Raw genomic sequence first — 19,599 nt, 5'->3', positions numbered from 1 at the left:
CCGCATCTCATTTTACTTTGCGAGCAACGTTGCGAAACGCAGTCGCGACCTACCTCATGACCGAGCACTTTGTGAAAGGGTGATGTTTGTTACATGTAGACCTCTTACCTCTGCATAATAGAAGAAAAAATCACTGCACTATCAAATGTACCGCACACATCGGACTACCAGATATGCTGTGAAGAATATCACAGTTACATGTAACTGACTGAATTTATTGGAAGAATAAAAACTTGCCGGAGCCGTATTTAGTCGTGGGCTTTATGGGCCTGAAACCAGGGCAGCAAATTTACGGGGCGGCAAAAATGAAAACTTCTAATTGTTCGAAAACGAGTTTTAGGACACTCTTGTAGTATTCAAGAGCGAAAGCTTCCGACATGAATACAGGAATTTTTGTCCGCTTTTATGAAAGCTGTCGGTAATAATATTATAAATCCCACCACAACGCTGAAACACAGCCCTCTCGGTTCAACGCAATCTACAGTCAGCGCGTGGTGTTAAGTCAATCGAGAAGGCCGCTAATTTCCCATAATGCCAAGAGTTCCTGTGAAGTCCTTGAAAGTGAAAGCCATTTTTATTCATTTTGTGAAGGGTTTTATTAAATGTTGTTCGTGTTACATATACAACATGGATGGTCGAAAACGATTATAGTAAGTGGCACAAATTATCGCAGATTAGCAGAATAGAAGGGGGAGGAGGGAAAGCGAATTGCACACCAAAATTAGACTTTTTTTCCACATGATTTAAACTATAACGCAAACAACTTCCTCTCGTGTAGCTACGACAGTAAAAGTGATAGTGCCGGCACAAAATACTTTGATGAGTTTATGCCCAGTTTTAGTTGCATTTCCATTGATCTGTTGTTGGAACTGTAAGTGAAAATTGAAACAAGATAATTTAAAACCAAATGATTACCCTTATTTGTGGTTTATTAATATGTGACTAGAGACTACAATGCTAAAAGTGGAATGAAACAGAATCAGGACAATTTCTGTAATTCTATGCAGATATATCCAAATAATTAGCGATTTCCGACAAAGGTGCTATTTGAAAGAAAGTTTTTGAATGGAGACATTATGAAACGTGCATGTCTGGTTTATTCCTGCAGCCAACGATCTGTTTTTGTGCGCCTTGTAAACTTTTTGGAGGGACATCCCAATTTGTGCATAGTCGACAGCCGTCTGCCCTCTCATTTGGAATTATTATTATTATTATTATTATTATTATTATTATTATTATTATTATTATTATTATTCCGGGGATTCTGTGGAACGCAGAGGTGTAAGAAGGTGCGGACGTGAATGGGTGGACAGAGAAAAGATCCGTATAATTTAAAACTCTGAAATCGGAAATTTTATTTCTTTCCTGTTTTTCACTGACTTTAGATTTTGGTAAACAAGAACAAATCAGGAGCTCGTGGGCTCAAATAATAAAAAAGAGCAACATTTAGGTATACACCAATTGGTAGAAAGAGCTTGTAGCTCCAAAGTTACATCGATCAAGAGAGCACTATTGCTCCATTCAATTAATACACTAAGAGACTGCTCGCCTAAGCATATTACAGTCTAGTCTCTCCAGTCTTACCCGCTTGACATGTGATTTATACTTGAATATGAGTAATTAACATTTAACAGAGGCAAAGTGCCCATTCTACACGGCTTTAGTGAAAGAAGAAAGGAGTAAAGATATCGGCCGTAAACCGAAAAGCTAGGAGGCGAACACTTGCACGCCTTTTGAAATACACTAGAATATACTTAAAACCCTATATGGGCTTATGGCCCGAAGTTACAGAGACTAAGCCTATACTACAAAGGTGACTAGATGGTGACAACATTTAAGATCCAAAAACAGAGTTCAAATTTGAAGTTTTACGAAATCATAGTCACCCCAATAACAAGTTGAATGGGAATTACGAGAGGGCGAACACTCTCTATCCCCCAAGTTACATCTTGAATAAAGTCCTTAGACTTGTTTGAGAATTTACTTTTAAAAGATGATGAAGAATTTTACATTAAGAAAGAATTTTGAAATCTTCCTTTAATCCAGCTTTCTGAAACTATCACATAATTAAAATATATCTGCCATTACCTTGAGCTGCTGGGCCTTCCGACGACGGGCAAGGCTTTCCCCTGCCTCCACTACGTACGCACTCAAAACCTCTTGACTGGAGCGATGGACAAGACAACATGGCCCAAAAGGTGGCAGCTTTTATAGCGGAGGGGAAGGTTCCAGAACTCTCTAGGCCGAAGCCCTGTACACACCCTCAGTTCTGATTGGCTAATTTAATAAATATCCAAAATGTCTGATTGGTTGATAATTTCTTGAAGAAGGAAGATATAGCAGTGCTAGTAACCTTAGAACACAAAAACAATCTACAGACATTTCAGTTTTGTAAACCTAGAAACTATAAATTTCTTTGAACATTAATTATCCATCTTCCCACCAGAGGGGGCACATACGTCGATAGTAGAGACATCTGAAAGTAAAGTTCGAAACTTCTTCTGATACACAGTTCCAGGTTCATATTACAGATGGCCTTCTAAAAGACGCTCAGTTTAAATGTTCGGACTAGGTGTACCTCCGGTACAATTATTATTATTATTATTATTATTATTATTATTATTATTATTATTATTATTATTATTATTTAATGGTATTAATGACTGATACTTCACCTTAGAGGAATTCTACTGTATTACTTCATTCATCATATAAACATTATAATAACGGCAAATTTGTCTTATCACGTTTAAAGAAGGGGAGCAAAATTATTTGGGGCCCAGAGGCGTTGTAGTAGTTAAATTCGGCCCTGTGTAGATCCCTTACCTCTGCATAATAGAAGAACAAAATTTATTGCAGTATCAAATGTACCGACCACATCGGACTACCAGATATGCTGTGAAGAATTGTACAGTTCCATGTAACATCGCATTTATTGGAAAAATACATACTTTTTCTTAATTTGGGAAAAATTTCACAGTGGAAATCGTTCTCATTTTATTGGGAATGGGTCTCGCATTGTCGCAACTTTTTCATGGATATGAGAAGGTATTCGTGTTAATAAAGATGAATTCTGTATAACTTTACAGGAACATGACGTGTAGGAAATATCACTTATAATATCACCTTATAAGCTAGTAAGATTACTTTATTAACCATGTTACGATTGAATGCAAGCTTCCTGATTGTACCCAGAGTACGTAGAAGCTCTGAGCCCAAGCTGCCGAGTTCTATCCCGTCTAAGACCGGTGGTATTTGAAGGTGTTCATGTCAGTAGATTTACCGGTACGTAAAATAACTCACGAGAGAGAACATTTCGGCACCTCGGCGTCTCCGAAAACCGTAAATATTTAACGGGATGTAAAACCAATAGGGTCAGCTGGAATGTCGACCATGGCATGGCCGTATTTCCGTTCATCCGCCTTCTCATTCGTACAGTTTGTACGAAAGAAATACACTATTAAGCAAGGTTGTGTGTGTGTGTGTGTGTGTGTGTGTGTGTGTGTCTCTCTCTCTCTCTCTCTCTCTCTCTCTCTCTCTCTCTCTCTCTCTCTCTCTCTCTCTCTCTCTCTCTCTCTCACCATTATATTCTCTGTGCTGCAGGAATCGAAGAAACTTATTGGTACACATTGTAAAGGTGAAGGAGGAGGTGGACGGAAATACCCTGTGGTGGGAATTACCCCAACTGTACCTAACGTTTTTAATTCCTGTTTTTAGATACATATGTATTTTGTAGCTTTATAGCTGTTATTTATTGCATATTAACTAAGTGCAGGTCATCGCCTTATTTCTTTCTGTTCATTTTCGAGTTAACCATTTCTTTTTCAACGCCAACGCCCCACGTTTATGTTGAATTAATGGAGGACTGTGTTCAGTTTAGGGCTTGGCTGGAGGTTTAACGCCGAAATGCCCTTCCTATCGCCACGCGCTGTCCTATTGAAAATTCCACCCGAAGTAGTCGAGAATCGAACCTGGAGCACTCGGTTTGGGAGCCATTCCGCTTGAATAAATCTCTCTGCATCAACAGATGCAATAGGAATTCAGAAGCACAGTTATCACACAGTCTCTCCATTTCCAGTGTCCACGTTCTTAGTAAAAAAATAAGGAACATTGAAATAAATTTAAAAGTTACTTTGTTTCTGTGTACAAATGAAAAGATAAATATCGAAGTAACTTCGTGAAAATTATTTTCTTCACTATACTCGTTTCGCAAAAACTCGCTACGAGTTTTAATAGAGAAACGGGGCAAGGGTTGGACATAACATACACACTCGTTTTGCAAAAATTGTCACACTGGCTGTCATTATTAGTTACATATTTGTTAAGAAGAACTACAGTCACTCCCATAAATATTTGGCTACTGATAATGTCCGCGAAAAAGTTATTACAATAACGCAGCCATGAGCAGAATGTGAAACCAAATGTGTCGAAGTAATGGAACTATATGTGGTTGCTTAGGTCGAAGAGGAATCACGGAACATTGGTGTACAGTATATTGTAAAAGAAAGGACATGGTGCACCTGGGTGAAATAACACCCCTCAAATATATTCGGTTACCCCGAAAGGCCGGGATTGCCGTTGTGTTCATTGAGAGAGACAGGGCAGATAGCGTTGCGAAACGTTCAGTTCAGTAGTGCGGTGCCGTAAGACATGTCGTGCCGAAATAATTTTCTGCAGTGTTGCGGACTGGTATTAAATGGAGTGCAAAAGACAACACAATACCACGTTTGAAGAACGCTAGCTCGTGATATTCCATCATGCTCGAGGTAAATCGCATAGAAAGATATCGCAGATGCGTAACACAAGCAGAACAACAAAATGAAGACAGAACTGATTCATTTCCCCAGACAGGCAGACCAAGAAGGCTGAGCGATTTGTGCTTCGGAATGGGAAACGAAATCCGAAAATGAGTGCCCCAAAACTGGCAGCAGCTGTTTTAGAGGAGTGTGGAAAGAATGCGGGTACTGAAACCGTGCGAAGAGCACTGCGAAGGAACGAGTTCCTTCGGAGAAGAGCTAGTAGGAAACCATACATTAGTGCGGTAAATAAGAACAAGCGTCGAGAGTTCGCAAAAACCTACGTAAGCAAACCCAGTGCTTGGTGGAAGGATGTGTCATTTGTTGAGGAGTCAAAGTTCAGCTTCTTCGGGTCCGATGGAAAGCAATTGGTGTGGCGGAAACCTTGCGAGGAACTGAGAACAAGCAATTTACAAGCAACGGTAAAAAAATGGTGGAGTAAGTGCAATGGTGTAGGGATGTGTTGCATTGAACGGGGTTGGTGCACTGAGTTTCACTGAACATACTTTGACAAGAAAGGGCTATTTGGCTATCCTCAAAAACAATTTGCAGAACAATTTGGTACACAGCCTGCTTTCCATGTCTACCAAGATAACGACCTCAAGCACAAGTCGTAACTCGTCAGCGAGTGGCTGCTGTACAACTACCCGAAGGTTTTGAAACCACCACAATCACCCGACCTGAACCCCATCGAGAATGTGTGGAGTCGAATGAAGGCAGCTCCGCAATTGCGGCGGCCATGTTCCCTCACAGACTTAAGAGGAGACTGCTACAAGAATGGGCGGCATTAAGCCCTGATTATATCAGTAAAGTTATCGCCAGTATGCCGAATCGACTGGAATAGGTCCTAAAACAACAAGGTGGACCTACAAAGTACTGAGTGTGTAACAGTGTTGTGAATTATGCGAGTTTTTGTTGCTTTTTGTGTAGTGGCCGAATATTTTTGAGTCGACACTGGAATTATTGTTTTTATTTAATGTACGACAGAGGGCGTACTAATGACTGTCAGAAGAGTTTGACTTACATCACAATGTTTGTATGACGTTTTATTATGTTTTCCTACATGATTCGTTGTATTATACGTTATCATTGTAGTGTAAGAATAACTACCCAATAAAAGTGTGTAAAAAATCAGTGACCGAATATTTATGGGAGTATCTGTATTTCGCCCCATTAAATCCACGCTTTATGCATTTTATCGGTAAAGTAAACTACATCTTATGGGACGCGTACTCAGTTCAACTTCTTCGTCTCGCCCAGATCATCTTATTTCTAAAGGTACTATTCTCGTGTTTGTCGTGTGTTTGTCTCTTCCTTCAGGTTCATGCTGCATTAGGACAAACTGTTGAGGAATTTACATTTTGCGAATACTTTCCTACGCTCACCCAGAAGTGAATCACGACCAACGACATCTGTTTTCGTGATGCTGGAAAGATTTGATTTTACAGTCGAAACCGGTTATAACGACTCCGAAGGAACAGCCAATTAACGTTCGTCATAGGCAGTAGTCGCACAAACCGGTCTTTTTTTGCTGTTGCTAAAAGTGTCATATCTATATGTTTTAGGTTGCACATTTATGCGATTAATTAACAGAATAAATTTAAAACTTGAAAAAACATAAGTGAAATAAGTACTGTATTTGCAATACAGTATTTGTGGACTGGAGCTGGGTGCAATTTGTCTTCTAATCTGTACACAGTACGTGCAAAAATAATATGCCAGCAAAATATGTACAATAATCATTGTGGAAAGAAGTAGCAACAATGTTAATTCATCAGTAATGTCGCACACGATCTTGGCTAATAAATGATAATATGTTCTCTTTGTCTTTCCAAATACTGTACAAGCGTATCGGTATAACACTACGGTAATACGACCTGGTCGATTAGAATGCATTCTCGGAAAGTATGCCCGCTGATACAACGATGGGCACTGCTTTTTTCTTTTTGCGAAAGAGCTGTCATCTGGTATGATTTGTAATACATGTGACAATGATGAACAATAATTGCTTTTGCGTAAATAGAGGGAAATATTGTTGTTTGAATTGTGTCAATACGTGGTCAATTAACACTACGTTCCTTTGAATATGTTTTGCTATTTTGTTTGAATGGCTTCAACACGTGGTCAATAGGTTCATTTGGAAATGTTTGATAGATTTTCAAGTTCTTTGAAATCATTTAAGAAAAATACTTGTATATTATAACACGTAAAAGAACACCCCTAATCCTATTTTTTTCTGTTAACCAAGCTTGAAATGTCTAACAACGTGTACAAAACTATGTATTTATAATTGTGGGCTAATAAAAGCACTGACATGAATTCCTCGAAGTATAGACAGTCCTAAATGCAGATCAATGCACATCATGTGAGCTTGCATCCGGGAGACAGTGGGTTCGACTCCCACTGTCCACAGCCCTGAAGATGGTTTCCCATGGTTTCCCGTTTTAACACCAGGCAAATGCTGAGGCTGTACCTTAATTAAGGTCACGGTCGCTTCCTTCCATCTCCTAGCCTTTCCTATCCCATCGTCCCCATATCTGTGACGGTGCGACGTAAATCCACTAGCAAAAAATTCACATGATGATGACTTCATAGAATTCTTCATAATTCATAAATTATAATAAACTAAAAGAACATCCCTAATCCTCATTCCTTCTGCTCACAAAATGTCAAAAGTCTAACATCTTGTACAAAACTATAGGTTACGTAATTGTAAATGTGGATTATTACAATTACTCCCTCGGTTTTCTGAGTGACAACTTGAAATTATCTTAAACGCAAAAAAAAAAAAAGAAAAAAAAAAAAAAGAAAAATCGTATTATTTCGCATTCGAGTTTTAAGTACACTGAAGAAAATGGAAATTGCAACACCCAGAAGGAGTGGTGCTACATTGCTGCAATTGAACATGCAGGACGAGTGTTCGGTTGTGATTCGATTATTACACTTTCAGGTCCCTCTGACCGCAAGTTTGGACAACAACCAATACAGGATGTGCCCACCACGAGCTGCAATACATTGATGAATTTGTCGAGGCATGGGGTCAATAAGGCCCTGGATCGCTTCCTGAGGAATTGTGGCCCATGCTTGCTGCACTGCACGGGTCAGTTGTTCCAGAGTTGTGGGTGGCTGAGGACGGTTGGCCAGTTGTCGACCCATCATGTCCCACACATGCTCAATAGGACTGAGGTCCGGAGATCTGGTGGGCCATTCTAAGGTTGTGATGTGGAGAACTTCTCTGGAGATGCGTGCAGTGTGAACCCGGGCATTGTCCTGCTTATTTATTTAATCGTGTCAGAAACATACATTGTACTTACAATAATAATAACAGGACAATAACAAATCTGGTACTATAATCATTAATCACTTCTGATGATGGCAGGTAACGATGTGATTTAAGCTCTCCATAAATACAAAATTAATTAAATGTGGTGTGACCAGTAAGCGGTTAATTTACGTGCTTCCTTGGTAGCTGATTCCTTCTCGTGGTGCCCCTGCATAGGTAGTCGGAAATTTAATTTCCGTTACCTAACTGAACGTCAGCATTCCAGAAACAATACAATTCATTGTCCTGCTGAAACATCCCATTAGCAATGTTCGCTATCATAGGGAAAACCACTGGATTGAGTACCTTATCAACGTACTGTCGAGCAGTCATAGTGCCCTCAACAAGCACTAATTGTGATTTCACATTAAAGCCAATAGCTTCCCAGACCATAATGCTTGGTGTTGGCCCTGTGTGCCTCTCGACAATAAGATCTGGGCGGCCCCTCTCCCCGGTACGTCGGCGCACACGATTCCGGCGATCACTACTGGCAAGACAGAAGTGCGATTCATCACTAAAGACGACCCTATGCCATTAGTGGACCCACGTCGATCTTTCTCGACACCAGGCCAGCCTTACACGTCGCTGTTGTGAGGTCAATGGAACACCACCTGCAGGGACACGGGCTCGTAAGCCAGCTGCACGCAGGCGATTACCAACTGTTTGTTGTGTAACGTGGGGTGCCACAGCTGCTCGAATTTGCGCTGCTGTTGCATGGGGTCCCATCCGGGCCATCCGAATGATGCGGCGATCCTCTCTCACAGTTGTCTGTTGCGCTGGGCCTGTGCCAGGTCTACGAGTGTGGGCACCTTCAGATAACCACTGCTGCCATACACGTTGTACCGTAGATGCCTGTCGGCCAACACGTGCAGTGACAGTCCTTAGCGATAATCCAGCCTCGCACAGCCCAATTATCCGAGCCCTCTCAAAGGGCGACAGTTGTGACAGCGTGCTCTCCGCTGTCGTCGAGGCATGTTTGACGGGGAACACTTCACTGCACAGACTGCAAGTCAACTAGGCTACACCAGAGTCCGTATACTGGAGTTGATTCCTCCACGACCAATCACGTGGGGAGACATGTAGCAATAATCCAATGGGTCTGAAACTTTGATCGTTTACATACCTACATAGCATCGTTCCATATCTTGAAAATCAACACAAACGACCAATGCCTTCATGGTGTTGCAATTTCCATTTTCTTAAGTGTATTACTTGGATCAATTTTATTCTATTTCTGGTCATCAGACAAACTTATATAATGTAAATGGCGTAAGCAGGCTGGATTCGATCATAGATGCCCTCATCAGCTGATCAACGTAAACATACTAGTCGCCTCCATCACCAAAGCGAGAGGATTACGGGAATAAAAGCGGCCACGCCCACACACACATCGCGAGGATGAGTTGTCATTGCCCACGTCGTATTATCGTAGTGTTATACCGAGACGCTTGTTTCCAAATCGTAGAAATCGTTGAATGTGATACCGCCAATGTCTTCACGATGCTGACGTTTGTTTCCCATTTTCTAATTGCCATTTTAAGTGTAAATTTTCGTCAATATTAAATACTTTCCCTTTATTTTGCGACATCTTCACAGCGATGCTTGCCTTGACTTTAACATTCAGACTGATTTGAAATCTGCAATATATTGAAAACAAGATTTTGAAATTTAGCTTTACGTGGTTGTCAGCAACCTCCAAATACATAACAAACAAAAAATCAACTTTGAACGTTATAGCCGATACATTTCTCCGAAAATGTGATAAAAATGCGTCATTTTATACGAGATATAGTAAGTGATGTCATACAAAGCGTTTTTTTAAAATTACACGGTTTGTGTAGTATTATTATTAAGCGTATGGAATTTACAGAATGGACAAGTATATACAATATTATACAAAAGAAAAACCTGCAAAGAATACAAGGTAAGTAGGGAACAGTTACACATGAATATCAAAATTGTTTATCCACTGCACTAGGGATACTGAGACATCAGCAAAGTCTTTTCGGTCTCCACCATAAGCACGCAGAGGGCATTCGTCCATTATATGATGCATGGTCTGGACTAAAGCACCACAATCACACGCTGGAGAGTCCCTGAAGCTCCACTGGTGAAGGGAGAATGCAGATTTTCCACAATTTGTGCGGAACCTGTTTAGTGATGCCCACGTTCTTCTTGGCAAGCTGAAACCAGCTGGGGCGTGGTTTGGATTAAAGAGGCTTGGCCACTCCGCAGCTGTACGAATCCATTGCTCTTTCCATTCCTCTTTTAAATTGAAACCAGCATCCATTAGATTCTTAGCTGTTTTCATCGGTGGCTTACGGGATTCCAGCCTTTGTCTCCAGAGATCTGCAACATCTCTATGGATAGGTAGAGTTGGATTGGACATGATCTTATTATATTCTTGAACAAGGGCTCTTGAACGTCGCAGGCTTGGTGGAGCAATGTGGGACAGGACTGGCAGCCAATGCGTTGCAGTAGGCTTCAGAGTACCAGAGATGATACGCATGGTGGTGTTAAGTTGTACATAGACTTTCTTCACGTGGCAACTGTTAAGCCATACTGAAGAGCAGTATTCAGCTGCAGAATACACGAGTATTCAGACGGGACCGTTATATTTCGCCGTTATATCCAACACGTCGTTAAAAGCGATGTCGCAATAAACTGTTTCGACTGTAGTTGATCGTTACCGTATTGTTCGCCACCAGATATCTGAACAGTTAGATCCATGTGTACCGGTGAATATATGTCTTTTCACAAGAATTTAATCCTGATCTAAACATTGTATGTCCACGCCTCCGCCAAAGAAAGAGTTGTGATTCGCTGAGCGTGTTGTACCGAACTCCACCCCGTCAACATCTCGTGTTCGGACGTACAGGGCTGCGCATCGCATACGACAACAGTGCGAAGATCTGAAATTATGAATAAACGACTAAATCTGGATTCTGTTCACTTAGTTTATTGAACATATTCACAATGCACTGCCTATGGTCACTTCTGAGCGGTTTTCCTCTTTTGTGCTTTACTACTCACGAAGATCCTATCTCTTGCTCCATTTCTCTCACTATGAATATGGACTCACTGACAACTACAAGAAGCAACACCTTATCTCCACGCTGTACAGCTTGGGACTTTCCCCCACTACGAGAGGACTTCCTGTATTACACCACGCCTTGCGCCTTCATTTCTCGTTATTTAATCACTATTTCATTTAAAAAAAGCTTATACAGTATATATCGGTATAAATGCCAACCATATTTTAATTTGATTACGTACTCGTCCAAACCCTCTAAATGTAATAAAGTAAAATAAAGTAAAATTAATGCGACGTGCTACTTTTTTTCGAGCTCGCATACAGTCGAGTGAGTGCGACGGTTGCTTCTTCAATCAACTACGTCTATGTCCACGTGTAAAGGTAAGGTGCTCGGCCTATTTGTTTACATCAGGATTAAACTGTCGTGAAAAGCAGTATAATACGAAGTATTCCTTTCTGTCTTCATTTTTCTTCGTTACTTTCCTCCTTCCGCCTCTTTTTTTTTTACGTAGAATCTTCTTTTGTTTTGTTCTTGTACTGTTCCCAGCTAGAAATTCGAGCATCACACGGGAATGTACCGTATAGTAAGTTCGGCTTCGTAACTTTGCAAAGGTATGTGATATCTAATCGAGCAAGTGGCTGTGCTGTTTGAGTCACGTAACTGTCAGCTTGCATTCGGGATTCGAGCCCCACTGTCGGCAGCATTGAAGATGGTTTTTCGTGGTTTCCCATGTGCACATCAGGCAAATGCTGGGTCTGTACCTTGATTAAGTCCACGGTCGCTTCCTACCCACTCCTAGCCTATCCCTAACCATCTTCGCCATAATACCTACATGTGTCGGTGCGGCGTAAAGCAGATTGTAAAAAAATATGGTAATTAAATGGTTAATATACAGTTAGAAAGGCGAAGGATGAAAATATTATTTGAATTTAGTTTCAGTAATCATGGACGTCATGACGAGTCTTCCATTGTGTATTCAAACCGAGATTGTCGCGACGCAGTAAAATAGCATAGCTCGCCACTTCGTGGTGCTAGTGTGTTGCAGTTGGTATCATTACAATTACTACAATTGTCTGGTAGAACTCAATCATCCTAGCTACCATTGGTCACCGTAATTTCCGTAACTTCGTGACCAGGTTGAAAGGTTGAAAATTGTGCTAGAAAAATATCTACCATAAATATCTTCGGTCCAGATGGATCAGCAGTTATCGTAAACACTTTCAGGAGGATAGAGGAAAATCTGAGGAATCGAGTAAGCTCAAGAAGTTCGCAGCAGAACATGCCGGAGAGTAGCGGCAGCGCAAGTTGGTGTCCACGCAAGCACTTCTACCACGCCTGTAGACTAGAAATCCCTGCAGATGACGAAGTAGTCACTGAAGACCATTCGCAGACCATCTCTGACCACCAGCAACTTGTGGAGGATAGCCAGACCCGATTGTAGGGGACGCGTCGAGTTGGCCGTGTTTGGCAAGATTTGGCGAGCAACTACTAAGTTGTATTCAATAAATATTGTTGTTGCATCTGTTTCGATCTACTCCATTTCTATCAGAAAGACGTATTCTACTCCACAAACCTCCGATACAGTCCGTCCGGTTTTAAAACAATAGTATGGTGTCATTATTTTCTGTTTTCTAACTCACGGTCGAGGCCCTATCAGGCTAATTAGTGCAATCATGGTGACAACTTCTTGGAATTTAATAGCGCATAGTGATGTATTTGATGACGGACGAAAGTATCTGAACAGTCATTTGAATTCAAACCTTTTAGTATTATTAGAATACTTCGGTTGGTTGAGGTTCACTCCTGAGGAATTCCAGCAAAGTCTTAACGAAACGTAAAGCTTCTCTGTAGTTTATCTCCTTATACGTGGAACAAACTCATATCTGTTTCTTTGATAAAATCCACAACCTGTTTCCAGTCGTTCGACCGGGTCAGGAATGGAATGAATGAAGCCCCCATCTACCGGCGAGGGTAGGAATTGTGCCGGCTGGCGAAGCCTGTCGCACTCCTCTGGGGCAGTAATTAATGAATGACTGATGAAATGATATTGGGGAGTGTTGCTGAAATGAAATATGGCAGGGAAAACCGGAGTACCCGGAGAAAAACCTGTCCCACCTCCGCTTTGTCCAGCACAAACCTCACATGGAGTGATCGGGATTTGAACCACGGAACCCTGCGGTGAGAGGCCGGCGCGCTGCCGCCTGAGCCACGGAGGCTCTTATCTGTTTCTTTAATATTAAAAGTAATTAGTTCCTCAGTAATATTCAGCTAGTAAAGGATTCTGGAAACCAGAAGTTGCTCGTACAGTATCATTAGTTGCATTAACGATTTCGTGCCGCAAGTGATGCACATGGCGTTCTGAAATATTCTACTTCCTTTCGTGGATTCTGCCTGTTGATGGATACAGTAGCTTTCCTGCTATCTCTTGCCACAGACCAGAGCAAAATGTAGCTTCCATCGAAGTCTCGGTCTTATTTATGGTTGTAACAGTATGGAAGCTGCTGTGGTGTGGGTAGCGTTGGGTAATAACATTCAGAGCACGGCTAGTATAACTGACTGTTATGAAAGTTGTTGCTCATAGGGTCAGTCGTGCTGCAATAGCACTTTCTGGCCCAGTAAGGAAAACAGTGACGATAATTATCTCACTCTTCATTTTGCCTAGTACGCCTCATTTTGGCGCCGCCATCGGTTTTTGCGGTTTCCCTATAACCACATAACCAACCAGACTGAGTGCTGAAAAAAAATGAAATGTATGGCTTTTAGTGTCGGGAGTGTCCGAGGACAAGTTCGGCTCGCCGGATACAGGTCTTTTTATTTGACTCCCGTAGGCGACCTGCGTGTCGTGGTGGTAGTGAAGACGACACATACATCCAGTTCCCGTGCCAGCGGTATTAACAAATTATGGTTAAAATTGCCTATCCTGCCAGGAATCGAACCCGGAGCCCATGTGACCAAAGGCCAGCACGCTAACCATTGAGCCATGGAGCCGGACAAACTCTTGTTTATTCGTTGTTAGGACGCAGCGTTTGTTATTTATAAATCCATAGTATGCTGCCTCCTTTCATCACAGAAGTATTCATTTCTAAATTCAAGTATTTAATCAGTGTCCGAAAAGGCTGTCAAGACGCTCCAGTAGGAAGTTGTGTATATTTTGCAGATCGCCTTTTCTCTTACCATCATTACGTTTGGTACTTTAACGTGTGGAAGCTTATCTCATTGTATTTTCTTTCTTTCTTTCTTTCTTTATTTCGAAAACATGCAAGTTATGGAATTCTTATGTTGGGTCCGATCTCACAGGCACAGAATGTCTTGAGAGTGGTGGAGCCTGGTGTCCACGCGTGTTGTTGTCGTTGGGGTGAATGAATCCCCCCGAATGCGATCGATGTTAGTCTTATCGCCCACTACCAGGGCATTGCTCTGCCCAGAAGAAGGGGATGATAGCTCTATGAACCATTTGTTCACATTGTTCCCATCTTCTTGCCGATGTAATATAGGTCACATCGCAGGACCGCCAACCCTCCGTGTGAGCAGATAGTCTGTCATTGCAGAAAACTGAAGCTCCAAACTAGTTTACACTTTGCTCTCCATTTTTCAGAGACTGTCCAGAAAGACTATCAAGGGTGATGTCTCCCGTTCAGGACTCACATCTCTGTAGCATTGCTTTGTTCTCATTGAGCTAAAACCAGTACTGTAGTTGGAATTTATTTTAGGGCGTACTGTTAAAATCACTTACTATTATGTCAAAAAGGCTCCAGATGGACTTGTACTGCACTTTTGTGGCGTTTATTAAGACTTCTTATACTAATGCCAACTAGCCAACATTTTCAAACTAAAAAAATGCCACCACGAAATTTAAAGTGGCTGAACTTCTTTATTAACAATGATGAAATATCTTATTTCAGTGGCTAAATGAACTTTTAAATATGGCTAAGCAATATATTGTCAGTCAAAGCTAAAGAAAATTATGTGGCTGAATAATTTTGTTTAGAAGGTTAGATTTAGTCACAAGTTGGCAAGAGTGATAAGTTCATTCCTCCTCTAGCAACCTGACAGCATGGCGCCTTCGTGACTTTCGAAATAAAGCGAATTGCGCAGCGGAATCCTTCAGGAGCCACACCGCAAGTTTAGTGTGAACAAGCCACTAAATTTTGAAATTGACTAATCGCACCGTAGGAACTCTTCAGGCAGCTATCCGTAGATTTCAAGAAAGGCAAACATCGGACGACTGTTTCAACAAAGTAAATAAAAGATAGTATTTTAAAATCAAAATATTAGTTATAATAACTCTACCCTAATTATAAAGGTTTCATACATCTAACAAATAACTTCAGTTTTCAATTGAAAGGGGTATTTTCAGTTCTGTAACTTTCTACCGATATGTTAAACACGTGTTTTTATTTATACCGGTACAGCGTACCGGACCAATTACAGCACTGGCTCAAACTAATCCTTTTTTTTTTTAATTCTTGAGCTTCTATGTTCACAAAAAAGTTTCTTCTGCGTATCCCAATCGGGTCGCTGGATATACGTTGGCTCATTTTGGGTTTCGGTCGGTAATTTAAGACCAGGTGCCCTTCTTGACGCTACTTTTTTTTTTTTTTTTTTTTCAGATGCTAATTCCAATCCCTGATTCCCCAACATTCGAACCTCGGCCATCTTGAATGGACAGCCAGAAAATATCCATGAAATTGGTGTACCTATTCATCATCATTATCATTGTACAGTTCCAGTTTCCCGGGTACTGTTAATAAGCCTCTTCCACTTCTTCCTGTCCATATACAACTTGTCATGGAGAACATCATCCACTGTCCGTCCTCTGGTAACTAGATCAACCTTGACTAGTCCATCCATTGGGTTTTAGGTCTTCATGCAGGTCTTTTCCCCTCCACCTGTCTTTCCAAATTTATTCAGACTGTTCTTGTATGCTCCATCCTTATCACTAGGGCCCGGATGTTTATGACCTAAACATGTTAGAAATGTGCAAGCATTTATGACCTAAAAAAACGTATTACAATATGACAATAAATATGACTTCAAAATTTGTTGGTAACATTTTCGAATCTTCAAAATCTTGCCGCTGTTTAAATTAATATTATATCGAAAATATACTTTTAAAATCTAGAACACTGATTAATAATAAAGCCAGAGGTAACTCTCGACTGCATAGGATTAAGTAAATTGCACATTTTGATGGGCGATCAGAAAGAATTACAGTAGCAAATTACGAATATTCTAAAGTTTCCACACAACATTCTCTTGTAACGGAGAAGAGACCGCTCAGTATCGCAGGATATTATTGGGGCATATTTGAAATACGTCAAATCATTCGAGTTCAATTGAGGTTGACTATTCTGTCTCTTTATACGCATCTCTCTCTTTTTATACTGCTTACCCTCGTAATTCACATGAATATATATTTTTAAGAAAAATAATTGTAAGAAATTACAGTCAACAGTTAGGATATGTGAAAAATCTGTCTTTGAGACGACTGCAAGCAGGTATGCGCAAATCGAATAGAAAGATAATATGACAAAAATACGAAAATTCACGGTGAAATATGACCGTAATCTAAAAAGTTACCGGAAAATGAAAACGTTTGAAGAGCCAAAATATGACTTTAAATGACCCTCAAAAATTGCATAATGGTAGTCGCCTTAGATAAAATCATGCTTAAGTTGTATTTTCTATAGAAGTAATATAATGATAAAATATGACATGTCATAAACATCCGGACCCTACTCATCACCTCTGCCCATACTACTGTAGTCTGGATGTGCCGATTTGGTCTAATAGGGATGTCTTTATTCCGGCTTCTTTCCTCATCTCCTCATTTCTTAATTTGTCCGTCTTCTGGATGGTGGATCTAAGAAATTTAATCTCTGATGCTTGTAGTCTCGATGAATCTCTTTTTGTGAGGGTGCACGCTTCAGTATCATAGGTCAATATTGGTATTTCATAGCTGTTAAATGTCATAAGTTTGGCCGGTTTTGGAATCATGTCATCCCATAAAAGTGTTCTTACTTGTTGGTAGAATTCTGATCCCTTTTGCACCCTGTTTGTTATTTCCTTTCTGACCAAATTATCACTGGAGATTACACTTCCAAAGCAAGGAAAACTATCCACACACTCTAGCTGGTGGTCTCCTAGTTTTACACTTGCTGGATGCCCATCTCTTTTGATTGCCATCACTACTGTCTAGGTCTCACTGATGTTGAGGTCCTCTTCTGTTTCACCCCAAATCATATCATCATCAGGAACGGCTGCAGCATTCAGTTTACCTAACTTTTGCTTAACGTTCTTCATTATACAGTAGTGGGGACAGTGCACTTCTTTGCTGAGCTCCACACTTGGTATCAAACCATGATGATCGACCTTCACCAATTTGTACACAGCTATACAGTCTTTGTACACTGAATTTTCCTTACCAGTCCATTTCTTTTCCTCAGGCACTCCCAGATCTTATCTCTTATAACACTATCATAGGCCTTTTTAATATCCAGGAATACAATGACCAGGTTCTTACCTTTCTCCCAATACTTTTCCATCAGCATGCAGGTGCTGATCTGTTACTTCTGAATCAATATTGCTCCTCCTCTAACTGTGGTTCAGTGGTGGTTCTCAATCTCCTTTCTATGATTTTCTCTAAAATTTTTGAGCCCATGAGACAGCAGAGTTATTCCTCTATAGTTGGTGGGTTTCCATCTGCTGTCTTTCTTAAACAGGGGAATTATAATGCTCTTGCTCCAATCTACAGGTATTTTGTTGTATGTCCGTACGGCATTTAGTACTCTGTGCAGTTATTGTATGCCCTGGATGCCTGCTGCCTTTATCATGTCCGCATTCATTTCATCTGCTCCTGAAGATCTTCCTTCAGGCATAGATTTTAAGGCTGTCTCAGTTTCTGTTGTCCAGGTGATGGGAGGTTCCTTATTGTAGGCTTGGATACCTTTTATATGGGTAAAGCTATAGTTATAGTTGGTCTGTACCGGGCAAGTTGGCCGTGCGCGTAGAGGCGCGCGGCTGTGAGCTTGCATCCGGGAGATAGTAGGTTCGAATCCCACTATCGGCAGCCCTGAAAATGGTTTTCCGTGGTTTCCCATTTTCACACCAGGCAAATGCTGGGGCTGTACCTTAATTAAGGCCACGGCCGCTTCCTTGCAACTCCTAGGCCTTTCCTCTCCCATCGTCGCCATAAGACCTATCTGTGTCGGTGCGACGTAAAGCCCCTAGCAAAAAATAGTTGGTCTGTAATATGTACTTGAGGTAACTTTCAGCTCGAAAAGTGAAATGATAAATATCAATAAGAAAGTTCATGGATATTTTTACTGGGCGATGTTTATTCGAGTAGGTTCGACTGTGATGGCGATAAATGGTATGAGGTTGGCAAACGTGCAGCGCAACAAGCTGGGCACCGACATGAACTACAGTATACACTTCATCTTTCAGTTCGTAGTAGTAGTGGTGTCCTGGAATCATTTGTTTGGCATTGAACAAGTGCAATAGCCATTGTCATAATACATTAAAATATGCAGATACAGATATACTCCATATAAACTAAATGAGCTTGCTACTACGATAAAACTGTATACAACTCAAAATATCTTACATGCCAATGTCTGCATCAATATAAATTGTAAAAGCTATGCAATTATATTAAAGTAAATTGACACATATGCAAGTAACAACAAATTGATTTTAATACTGTAAAAAAAAGTCCATCGGTGGTGCATTGATGCTGTTGTCCATCCACACTCTCAATCACTCCACCTTGGCTTTGAATGCTGGTAACATCTGGCAGATGACTCTCATCCGGTTCAATGTGTAGTGGACATTCAAATGAAATTGGAACAACAACAACAACAAAAATGTTAAAATGTTAAATGTTAACTAGATATACCTACATTATATTTAAGCAAATACGGTGTCAACTTACAGACTTTATTACTAGATCTAACAGCTTTTTAATTATTCCCAATATATCCCAAAACGTTTGAGCAAATAAATATCAAATATATTTTATCGAATGAAGGAGTTTTCAAACCATTTTGAAACGTACCTTTTACAACTCAACAGGTTAAGTGGGAAGATTAATTCATGGCGGTCTAGTGGGCGATGCAGCGTGACATAAAGTTCTGTAATTTGTTTGAAAATTGAGGTAACAAAAGTATTTTTCTTTATGAAATAATATCAACTGCTACCACTGACTAGTTTTATGAAATGATTTATTCCACTGCACGTTTCTGAGACTTTGCTCCATCGTCAGGCGGTGGAAATGGTGACACATAATTGTTGCTCTACAAAATTGTTTTCTAAGAATATTTAAAAGATGGTCATGTTTTAAAAATTATTATAATTATTAAAAATGTTTACAGCTTTGATCTTTTAGAAAAATCTTCTAGTGGCTTGATAACATGATCATATTTCTATATATTAACAAAAATTATGT

At 40.5% G+C, this 19,599-nt stretch overlaps 1 protein-coding gene across 1 annotated transcript in view; it reads left to right on the top strand.

The window, feature by feature from the left end:
• LOC136857251 (aryl hydrocarbon receptor nuclear translocator homolog) overlaps positions 1 to 19,599 on the top strand; it is a 658,643-nt gene that overhangs the window by 587,665 nt on the left and 51,379 nt on the right. The window lies entirely within an intron of this gene.

This window comes from Anabrus simplex, chromosome 1 (assembly GCF_040414725.1).
Source record: "Anabrus simplex isolate iqAnaSimp1 chromosome 1, ASM4041472v1, whole genome shotgun sequence".
Taxonomy (NCBI): domain Eukaryota; kingdom Metazoa; phylum Arthropoda; class Insecta; order Orthoptera; family Tettigoniidae; genus Anabrus; species Anabrus simplex.
The sequence above is the reverse complement of the archived record's forward strand: the minus strand, read 5'-3'. Positions and strand labels throughout refer to the sequence as shown.